Below are 11,393 nucleotides of genomic sequence, written 5' to 3'. Positions count from 1 at the left end.
CAAGAGGAATTCACTCCACTTGAGATTCACAAAGAAGATGATGGTTAAAGTGAATCCTCTATAGGTGAACAGTTGTACATGACAGCAACCATCACATGATAGTGTGTCATGTGACACAGTTAGAGATATTCTGCATGCCTGTGTTTTATGCCATGATGTATTCTAGGAATGTGGGCATCCTAGTATGGTTGGACTAGAGTGTGTATGATTGGGGAGTTTCTGGGAGGAGGACAAAATGAGATTAGTTGAACCTGTATTAAGGAGTTAGGAATAGTCTAGATTAGTGCTTTTAAGTTTCTTCTCTTCCTTTCTCTCTCCATCCCTCCCTATGTTCCTCTCTCTTCTTCTTCCTTGTCCTTCCTCCATCTGTCCCTTCTTCCCCTTTATCCTTGAAACCCTTTACTGAAGAAAATCTCATTTATAAAGCAAACATATAAGTAACCAATAAAAGGAAAATTACCTCCAATGGAAACTGGGGAGCTGGGCTGTAGCTTCTTAGGGGTTGTACAGCAAAATTTGAAACTGTCCTAGGTGATGGCAAGTTGCTATGTCTATGTTTAGGAACAGTCACTTGCAGCTTGTTGGAGAAAGAAGGAAGGACAGTGAGTCTCAGGCAGTAACAGAAGCCATGATGATGAAAACATAAGAGGGCCTGGTGCATGCTTAGGCCTGGGGTAGGTCAGTGTCACGGTATAGATTCCTAACTATAGGCTGTGAGCGAAGTTGGCATACCTTCCCCTTGTACTCTTCTATCCCCCATAACTTTCTTTTAAACAATATATAGAATATTTATCTTTTTGAAAGCGGGGGGGGGGGAGAGAAAGGGAGGGAGAGAGAGAAAGAGAGAGATAGGGAGGGAGGGAGAGAGATCTGTAACTGCTGAGCCATCTCTCTAGCCCCTTTATTGCTGGAATTTCATATTCATTCTTCTTGTTGGATGACGGTAAAGATGGCAGGCCAGCATTTACTCAGCCCTGCCCTGTTCTGCTCAGCCTAGAGCTGAGGAATTTTCAGCTGGTGGATTGCCTGCTTTTGTCTGTTTGCCATCTTGTGGTTTAAGGTTCTCTGGACATCTGCATTGCAATTGAAGTTACAGCAGATGTGTACCTATGTTGAGGAGGCTGCTGACCTTTGGGTGTCACTTTGATTTTTCTTTGTCTCTTCATTGCCATCCTCTCTGGGGGCTGTCTTTAGTGAGGAGGGTTCCTGTGGAATTGTGGTCTATCACCTCCATGCGTGATCTGTCTCATGGGTCCACCTTGCTCTCCTGAACCATGATTGTTGGCACCCTCCATCACTTCTCCCTTCCCTGAGGGTTGGGATACTGTGGTCAATGCCCAGAGGGTCTGCTTACTTAGTAAGGTGGGAACCTTCGCCTGCAGTAGGACCTGGCCTCCAGAGCTCTCTCCGACTCTTCCTTCCTTTCCCGACTATTCAGGCAACTTTACTGGTAATTATGTGGAGGAGAGGACCCTTACCTGAGGATAGAGTCTACCATGGTTATGGTCTGCTGTGTATTCACTGCCTTGAGCTGGAACTCCACCAGGGCCACTAATCATTTTTTCCATCAACAATGTCAAACTCCACAGTTTCTCCATCATCTCCACTGCCAAGGTCCTTCCCACCGTGATTACGCTTTATGCCAGTCGGTTGTGCAAACACATTTTCCTTGGGGTCACTCCTGTTGGTGGGAGCATATACGCTCCTTTCTTTCAACCATTTTGCTGTTTCCAAAACTTTCATTGTGAGGGCCTTCTTGTCCCTGCTGGGGTCACAGCTCTCTGCACAGCTGACTGCCCCATGGTGCGGGGCTTGGTCAGCAGCGATGAGGGCGAGGGAAGTGACCAGTTGACTCCTGGGTGTGATGGTAACTAGGCTGGAGGTGGCAGTGTGGCTGCTCAGGGTCTCTCCCTCCCCTCTTCTGTAAGGGCTATAATTAGTTTACACTTGCACCACCAGTGAAATAAGGGTTCCTCTTTCCCTAAACTCTTACCACCATTTGTTGTTATTTGTTTTTTTTTGATGATAGCCATTCTGACAGGGGTGAAATGGAATCTCAACAGTAATTTTAATTTGCATTTTCCTGATTACAGATGTCGAACCCTTTCTTAGTGTTCAATTTATTGACCATCTGTGTTTCTTCTTCTGAGAACTGTTTATGTCATTAGCCAACTTGTTGATTGGTAGGATGTTTTAATCGTACACTCCTTAACGAGTTGTCATTCCTCTCATATGTGACCTGTGCAAAATTTGGCTCTATCTTCAAAATGTCCCCCAGGTCTACAGCTGCCGTTGCTATTCCTTCAGTCCTCATGCCCATCTTATCCTGGCTTCCATATATTTTTACTCTTGCTTTCCCATCTTCAACCTGATAAAATCTGTTTCTGAAGAGCAGACTGACACTTTTAAAATATGTAAGTGCTTCCTGTTGCTCTTCTTACATCCTTCAATGTCTTTCCCTTCTGTGGTGGTTTGATTCAGGGTCCCCCATAAACTTAGGTGTTCTGAATGCTAGGTTCCCAGCTGATGGAGACTTGGGAATTAATTTTTCCTGGAGGGAGAGTATTGTTGGGAGTGGGCTTATGGGTGTTATAGCCAGCATCCTCATGCCAGTGTTTGGCACACTCTCCTGTTGCTATGGTCCACTTTATGTTGGCCAGGGGTTGATGTCCACCCTCTGCTCATGCCATTGTTTTTCCCTGCCATTGTGGAGCTTCCCCTTGAGCCTGTAAGCAAAAATAAATCTCTTTTTTTTCCCCAGAAGCTGTTCTTAGTTGGGTGATGTCTACCAGCAATGAGAACCTCCTGACTGCAACAGTAAAGTGGTACCGAGAGTGGGGTTGCTGCTGGACACCTGACTGTGTGGCTTTGGCCTTTTGGAGCTGATTTTCAAGGGGAAAGTGGAGGGATTTGAAACCTTGGCCTAAGAGATGCCTTGCAGTGCTGTAAGTACAGCTTGATGGATTATTCTGGTCAGAGGTGAAAGACCTGAATGTAATAAGAATTATGGACTGTGAGGTTTGGCTTATGAAGGTAAGAAAGATCTTTGTCTGGACTGGGCTAGCAGTTTATATGGGAAGCTTGCTATTATACCTGGGTCCTGAGAAATTGTGCAGGGTTGCTTTCCGTAGAAATGAACTGGTGTGAGCAGAAGGATATGACACAGAAAGAAAAACCTTTGGGTGAAATGCTTCCCGTTCAGCTGCAATTGAGAGATTACCTTTGAGATTGGGCCAGCTGACCTACAGTGGGGCAACAAGAAGAATCTAGACTCTTTTGAAGGGGCCTGAGTGCTCAAGGAGCGTCTGTTCTTCAAAGTCTGCTTCCCCCCCGCCCCCGGATTAACAAATTGGCACCCAACCTGGTATTGTGGAGTATAAGAAATGCTGGGAAGAGGGTCATTGAGTTTGCAACATGGTCTTATGTTTTGGAAATGGCCATGGACAGTGTGAAGCAGGTGTTCTGGTTGCCTGCATGGAGACCCCAGGGGGCCATGAGGATGAACAGTGGATTGCAGTGGAGACCCAGTGGAGCTGATGGGATCATGAGATAGCTGCTAAGGAAAGCTGCTGGCCCCAGATGAAGTTTTCCAGGACCGTGAGTAGCCTAGCTGGAGGGGCAGAATTGGAATGCCAGAGACTTGTTGCTGGTTAGAATTATCAGACTTGGAGATTTGTCACTGGCTAGAGATGTTGGACTTGAAGCTACAGAGTTTGATGTTTGCCCTGGTTGTTTTAAATTTTGTATTGGCTGAATGTTTGCTATGCCTATTGCCATCTTTTGTAATGTGAATGTTATTTCTGTGTCTTTATGGTTTTTTGGGGGGATTTTTTTTTGTATTATGGCTCAGTTAAAAGACCTTGGATTATGGGGATGTCTGAACATCATAAAGATTGATAAAAACTATGGGAATTTTTAAGGTTGGATGAATGCATTTCATTTTAAAACATGTATGATTATCAGTTTATGGAGGCCAGGGGTGGAATGTGGTGGTTTCATTCAGGTGTCCCCCATAAACTTAGATGTTCTGAATGCTACGTTCCCAGCTGATGGAGATTTGGGAATTAACGTCTCCTGGAGGGAGTGTATTGTTGGGAGTGGGCTTGTGGGTGTTATAGCCACTGTCCCCTTGCCAGTGTTTGGCACACTCTCCTGTTGCTATGGTCCACCTTATGTTGGTCAGGGGGTGATGTCCACCCTCTGCTCATGCCATTGTTTTCCCCTGCCATCGTGGAGCTTCCCCTCAAACCTGTAAGCCAAAATAAATCTTTTTTGCCCCAGAAGCTGCTCTTGGTTGAGTGATTTCTACTAGCAATGCGGACCAGACTGCAACACCTTCCTTGTCTAGACCCCCAACGCTCTGTATGACTTGGGCCCTGCTATACCCACTCCCACTCACAACTATGCTTGGGTATTTGACCACTGCATTGCAGCTACACTGGCTTTCCTGCTGCTTCTGAAGTAGATAGTAGTGGAAGACTTGAATGTGTTTTATCTCCTTCCTAGAATATGATTTTTTCCTATCTAATTGTTTCCTTTTCACTTTTTACATCTTCCCTGAAATGTTATCTATTTAGAGAAAATTGCTCCATCTCCCCTTTCCATTCCTGAACCATCTCTTAGTTTTATTGTTTCTTCATAGTTCTTATGGCTTTTGGAAACTGTTATATTTGCATTTATTTATATATTTAATGAGTGTCTTCTCATTAGAATGTAAATCTTCAAGGTTAGGACCTTTAGTTTGTATTGGACATTGCTAATCACCAGGATCTCATATAGTGTGGGCACACAATAGACAATGGGTGATTTTTTTCATGGTATTTGACACATGATTCAGTTGCCTGCCTTTTCCCTTGGATATGGTTCTTGATTTGTAAGCTGCTGGTTAGCTAATTTCAGCAGACCAGAAACCTTTCACCTTAGACTTAGGTATAATTTTTCCATTCAGAGAACCTCATGCTTGATTAGGAATTGAAGCATCTGAAAAGAATGATTTATTTTGGAAAACATCATGAACTGGAAGAATTATCTGAGCCTTTTTGTGTGGCTGTTTCCTCTGAACCCCTGGAGGGAGACTTATAAGACTCAGGAAGCAAATGACACTTACAAAGCTCAGGAACCTCATTGTAGTGGTTTATATTGATCATCATCTTGCCAGGATCTAGAATCACCTGTGAGAGGTTATGTGGCTCAGATTAGCTTCTGGGCATATCTATGAATGATGAACTTGATTAGGTTAATTTAAGTGAGAAGACTCACCTTAACTGGGCTGCACCATTCCATGGTGTGGGTTCCTGGACTATGGTAAAAACCAGCGAGCTGGCTGAGCAGCAGCCTTCTTCACTCTGCTTCCTGATTTGATGATGGGACACCGTACCATCCCTGCCACAATTACACTACTCTGGAACTGCAAGCCCCAACAAACGCTTTCCTTACCTATTGCTTGAGTTAGGTATTTTGTCCCAGAAACTAAAAAGTAACTTATAAACTTATGAAAGTTACAAAAATCACAAAGTCTCTTCACAAGGTTGCACAAGCCATGAACCATTGCTGGGGGAGAGCAGACTCTCTTTTTCTCTTCTACCTGCCAGTTAGGCAGGTTGCTGTAAAGATGCAGTTTTCATGGGTCACCATTCATGGTGGGGCAGGCCTTTCACTGATACAGCAGCCTCTGAGTCACCTACACACCTGTGAATAACTCCAGTGAACTCATTGGTTCACTAAGCTAGACTTGGGTGTAAACATTTCTTTGGTCTTCCTTGGTGTCCTATCTGGGGTGAATAAAAGTTAATCCCCAGGAAATGTATATGTACTTATGTGAAAAATCAGAGACAGTAATATATAGTAGTAGCAAATATAAGCGTTTAGAAATAATTTATGGGAGAAAAGGACATTCAAATTTGTAAGAATTCTGTTTAATGACTTATTACAGATTTTTAGGATTTAAGGGGAAAGGTCCATTATTCTATTACAGTTTTAGAACCTTTTGGACAATTTTGAAACATAGCAGTATGAAAATTATTATCAAAGGCATTATAGCTCCAAAGAAGTCAGCAGGACGTTTTTTCTCCTAATGATAAACTTTTAGAACTATTATCCACTTAATTTGAAATACTTAAATGATTCACTTACTGTTCCCCTGTATGAATATTCTGCTAAGCTAATTGAAGTGTCATGGAAACTTTTCTTCCCCTTGATCTAAAGCCTGCTCTTTCCTTTTCTTAATTTCATCCCATTACTCTTACTTACATCTTGGTCATGTTAAATATACACTCTCCATTTTCAGCCTCACACATGTCAGCTGTGTTTCTGGAGTTAGTGAACTGGATTAAATTCATTCTGGTCTTTTTCTTGGGCTTTTTCTACTTTAACTCTGCAGCCAGTCTCCAGTGGGGACATAGCAGACTCTGCTTCATTGCAGAATTCGCCAGGGTTTGCTGGTCTTCCAGTTCTGCCACGCTCACACCTTGCTTTTTTTTTTTTGGTAAGAATTTAGTATTTAGATGTAATTTATTTTTTATTCATATTTTTTATATAAGTATATATTTTTAACATAGCCCCTTCCTATTACCTTCTTTCCTCTCCCCTCCACAGCCTCCTTCTTCCCAACTGGTACCTCTTCTTCTATTTCTTCCACTTGATGTCTTTCTTTTTTTGGCCGTGAAAATGTTTATTAATGTTTATTACACAGAAGCAACTCATTGGCTGTTTGGAAGAAAGTAGTGCTCCATAATTTATTTATTTCTTGCTTAAAAGTTTTCTTTTTTATTGAAAAGTTCACACACATGTGCGCGCGCTCACACACACACACACACACACACACACACATCAACTTCTTTTCTGATACCACTCATACACATCCTACTTACAATCCTCACTTTTCTTTTTCATTCTTTTATTTATTTATTTTTTTTTTGAGGTAGGGTCTCACTGTAGCCTGGGCTGACCTGGAATTCACTATGTAATCCCAGGGTGGCCTCGAACTCATGGCCAGTCTCCTACCTCTTACTCCCAGGTGCTGAGAATAAAGATGTGTGCCACCATGCCCAGCTCAATCCTTACTTTTTTGTGTTGCATTTTTTGGATGCTTATTTGTGCCTTAATATCTTCTCTCTGTGACTTGTTTTGATAGTTTAGCAATCTTTAACAGTGTTTGCAATGCCCCACACATTACCATTTGTGAAGTTCATGAACATGCTATTGGCTCCCTCTTTCAGTTTATTAATGAATGTGCTAAATGAAACACAATCCACCAATCCCTATGTTGCCCACTAGAAAGCCAGGTACTCAGAGGGCTATGATTATTCCTTGTTCGTGACTCTTGAGCCAGTTCCCAAATCAACTGAGAGTACTCACAGCCAAGCCAATTTCAATTAATTCTGCAAGGAGAGCTTCATGAGCAAAAGCAGCACCAACTTCTTGAAAAGTAAATGGATCACTTGTATTCACTTAACCTACAAAAATTAAAATTGTGTCCAAGTAGCAATTATGGGACATTTCTCTGGTGATATTCAATCTTTTTATGAATTTCCATTTGCTGCATATTTTCCGTGACCAAGAGTCATTTCTTAAATATATCCAATTTTCAGTTCCACACTTGAAAATCAGTATGAATATATATTTTCTTTATTTTTGTAATTTAGAAGGTGGGGGTTTTACTTTTATGTGCTTTCTACTCTATTAGCACCTTTTCTGCACATAGTGGATGCAGGAATAGAAAAAATCTAGTTGTCTGAATTTGGACAAGAGTTAACATCTCCATGTTTATATAAACTGCATAATTATGTCTATTGTGTATGATAAGAATTGTCAAAACAACCAAGAAGGCTGGGGAAATTCCCCAGTGGTTAAAGGCAATTGTTTGCAAAGTCTGATGGCCCGAGTTTGATTGCCCAGCACCCACATAAAGGCAGATGCACAAAGCGGCACCTGCATCTGGAGTTTGTTTACAGTGGCAAGAGGCTCTGGAGTGCCCATTCTCTCTTAAATAAGTAAGCATTTAGATATTTTAAAAAATAACAAAGATATAGGACTAGTAATTCCTTTTAAAATATTTTATTTATTTACTTGAGAGAAGCAGATGAAGAGAGAGAGAATTGGCATTCTATGGCCTCTTGCCTTTGCAAACAAATTCCAGACTCATACCCCACTTTGTAAATCAGAATTTATGTGGGTACTGGGGAATTGAACCTGGGCATCCAGACTTTTCAAGCAAACACCTCTAATCGCTGAGCCACATCTCCAACCCAGGGAATTTCCATGAGGGTTAGCATTGATGAGCTGGGTATAGCAAGTATGAAACAAAAAGTCTATCATTACAGACTTAGATTTTTCTTCTTTGATTCCAAAGACATCAGGATCTACTCATGTATTCATATAATTATGTTCCATGAATTAATTTAAAAGGAGTCACAAGTACAATAAGAGAAAAAATTCAAATCCCAGACATGAAAAACAGTGATCAATTTCATTAGGATTATATAGTCTAAGCTACTTGGGAGGCTGAGACAGGAGGATTGCTTTAGTGCAGGAGTTTAAGCTGGACAACATAATGATAGTCCATTTCAAAATTATAGGAATTAAAGTACAAAAATGACCATCCAATCCCCAAAATCAGCCAAAGAGATTCTAGTTTATACTCACCAGACACATATTTCACTGTCAGGAAGTATTATCACATTTGGCAAAGGTGTGTGGGCATAAGAATTTTTTTTATTAGTTATATACACAGTGTACAGTCATGTTGGTACCATTGTTAGCCTCCTCCCTGTCCTCCCCCCTCCACAGGGACTTTCCTCATTGGGGAATATGGGTCGTGCATTGTGGGGTTAGCCATCAGTTATGGGTAAGAGGCAATGTCTCTGTGCATAATGACCCAATGTGTGTAGCTCTGGTATTCTTTCCACCCCCTCTTTCACAAATTTTCCAGAACCATGTTGGGTTCATTTTAGGTCTGCTTCAGTGATGAGGTCTTGGGAGGTTCTGTGTCTCTGGATATCTGGTTTGGTAGGAGTTGAGTATTCTCTGTGACTATCTCCTTCACCCTTGTGCTGGTACCAGGTTCACGAAGGAAGCAGTGCTCTTGCTCATTTCCCCAAACACTCTTAGTTTCAGCTAGGGCCCTTTGGAGGTGTGATGGGGTGGTTCTCTCCCTAGTCTCTGCATCCATCTGAAAAAGAGAAGCAAATTCTCCAGTGGAGAGTGAAGTTAGTGCCAGATAAATGGGATAACCTCTATTATTTTAGAGAGAATTTAATAGGTGTAGGCTGTCTTGTAGGTCACGATTGGTGGGAGCTTGATAATGGTGAGTGGGCTCATTTTTGGATATGGTTCTGATTTGATTCCCAGATCTAAATATGGGTTCCATTCCACAGAGTAGATCAGTTAGCCAAATCAAGAGCAGTTGGTTTCCCACCATGGCTATGCACCAATATTGCACTTGTATGAACATCACATCAGGTTGTTTGTTGCTGAGTAGCTTAGACCATGAATTGCTTGGACAGATATTGATTATTTTCCCCCAGTCGCTCATGTAGCACCCTCTGGCACTAGACATGTTGACTGTCTGGGGACTGACTCTCTTCCAGATGCCAGTCACTCCATGTTATGTATCAATAGCATATAGTGCTGTACTCTTCATAATAGCCAAGAAATGAAACCATCCCAGATATCCAAGGATGGAAGAATGGATACCCAAAATGTGGTACATATATACTATATATATATATGCTTGTATGCATAATATATATATTGTTTATTTTTATTTATTTACTTGAGAGCTACAGACAGAGAGAGAAAGAGGCAGATAGAGAGAATGGGTGCACCAGGGCCTCCAGCCACTGCAAACAAACTCCAGATGCATGCGCCCCTTTGTGCATCTGGCTAATGTGGGTCCTGGGGAATCAAGCTTCGAACCGGGGTCCTTAGGCTTCACAGGCAAGAGCTTAACTGCTAAGCCATCTCTTCAGCCCACAAGTATATTTTATATAGCTGTAAAGAATGGAGTTATGACAGTCACAGGAAAATGGATAGAACTGAAGATGATTATGTTAGATAGTTAAGCAAGCCATAATCAGATAGATATCACATGTTTTCTCTGACATGGAGGATAAAAATCTCTATCAATTAATCAAATTATCATGTAGTTATGATGAAAATAGACAGAGGACTATGAGAGAGGAGGAGATCTAAAGGGAAGGGCAGGGGGGAGACAAGAAAGAGTGATGGAATTTATATGTCATTGAATTAGAAATGGGAACTATTGAAGTGAGGAAGAGAACCAGCAAAAGATGGGGGGGGGGGCGGGGAGGGAGCAAGGCAGTGGGGGTGGTGAATGAGAATCACCGTATATATGTATGAAAATGTCACAATAGTTGGGTGTGGTATGGGCACCTTTAATCCCAGCACTAGAGGAGGCAGAGGTAAGAGGGTCACCAATTTCAAAGGCAGCCTGGGACTACAGAGTGAGTGAGTTCCAGGTCAGCATGGGCTAGAGTAAAACCATACATTGGAAAAAACAAAACAAAACAAACACACAAACAAACAAAAATAAATGGAAATGTCACAATAAAATGCATTTCTTTGTTTTCCAGCTCCCCCAAAAGATTATTATAAGATTATTTACATACTAGGGTATCATAGTTATTATATATCTCTTCTCCTCATGGTTAAGAAATGGCTACACTGTGTACATGAATCATTCTAGGAAGGAAATAATAAAAAGAAATGAGAAGTTTCTAAGTTCAGAGCAATTCTAAGCAGACTGCCTACATCTCACTAGCTAGAACTGTACCATTGAACTAAATATGGAGGCGAGACACCTAGAAAATATTGTCTAACTTTGCAGGGCATGTGACTGCATTGAAAACATATCATGCTTCTCTTAGAACAAAAGGAGGGTATGGTATTAGGTGGGCAACTGGCATTTTTCACCTGTTCTGTAGAAGCAGAAAAGAATGAACTTCACAGAGTCACTAATGAAGGTAGTAAGTCCATCATCATCATCATCATCATCATCATCATCATCATCATCATCATCATGATGTTTGTATGTGTGTATGCATATCACAGTGCACATATGGAGGTCTGAGGACATCCTCTGAGTCTCTTTTTTTCACTTTGTTTTGTTTCTGCTGTCATGTGTGTGACAGTCTAGCTGGTCCATGAGCTTTTGAAATCTCCTGCCATAGGTGTTGAGATTACAGACCTGTGTACCACTTCATGTCTGACAATACATGGGTGCTGGCAAATAGAACTCTAGCCAGCAATCTTGCAAGCACTTTAACTACTGACCCATCTCCCCAGCCTGAGATAAGTCTTGAAACATAATTTTGGTGCAAATCCAAATAGCAGAATAATGCATGTATGGTATAATACAATTTACCTAAGTTTTA

General features: G+C 41.5%; 1 pseudogene; it reads right to left on the bottom strand.

Annotated features, from left to right (window-relative positions):
• Positions 1-964: 964 nt before the first annotated feature.
• On the bottom strand, positions 965-6,338 carry LOC123458610 (annotated as a pseudogene).
• Positions 6,339-11,393: the final 5,055 nt, after the last annotated feature.

The sequence above is a fragment of the Jaculus jaculus genome, chromosome 1, assembly GCF_020740685.1.
Source record: "Jaculus jaculus isolate mJacJac1 chromosome 1, mJacJac1.mat.Y.cur, whole genome shotgun sequence".
NCBI classification, from domain to species: Eukaryota; Metazoa; Chordata; class Mammalia; order Rodentia; family Dipodidae; genus Jaculus; species Jaculus jaculus.
This window is presented reverse-complemented; position numbering and strand designations above follow the sequence as displayed.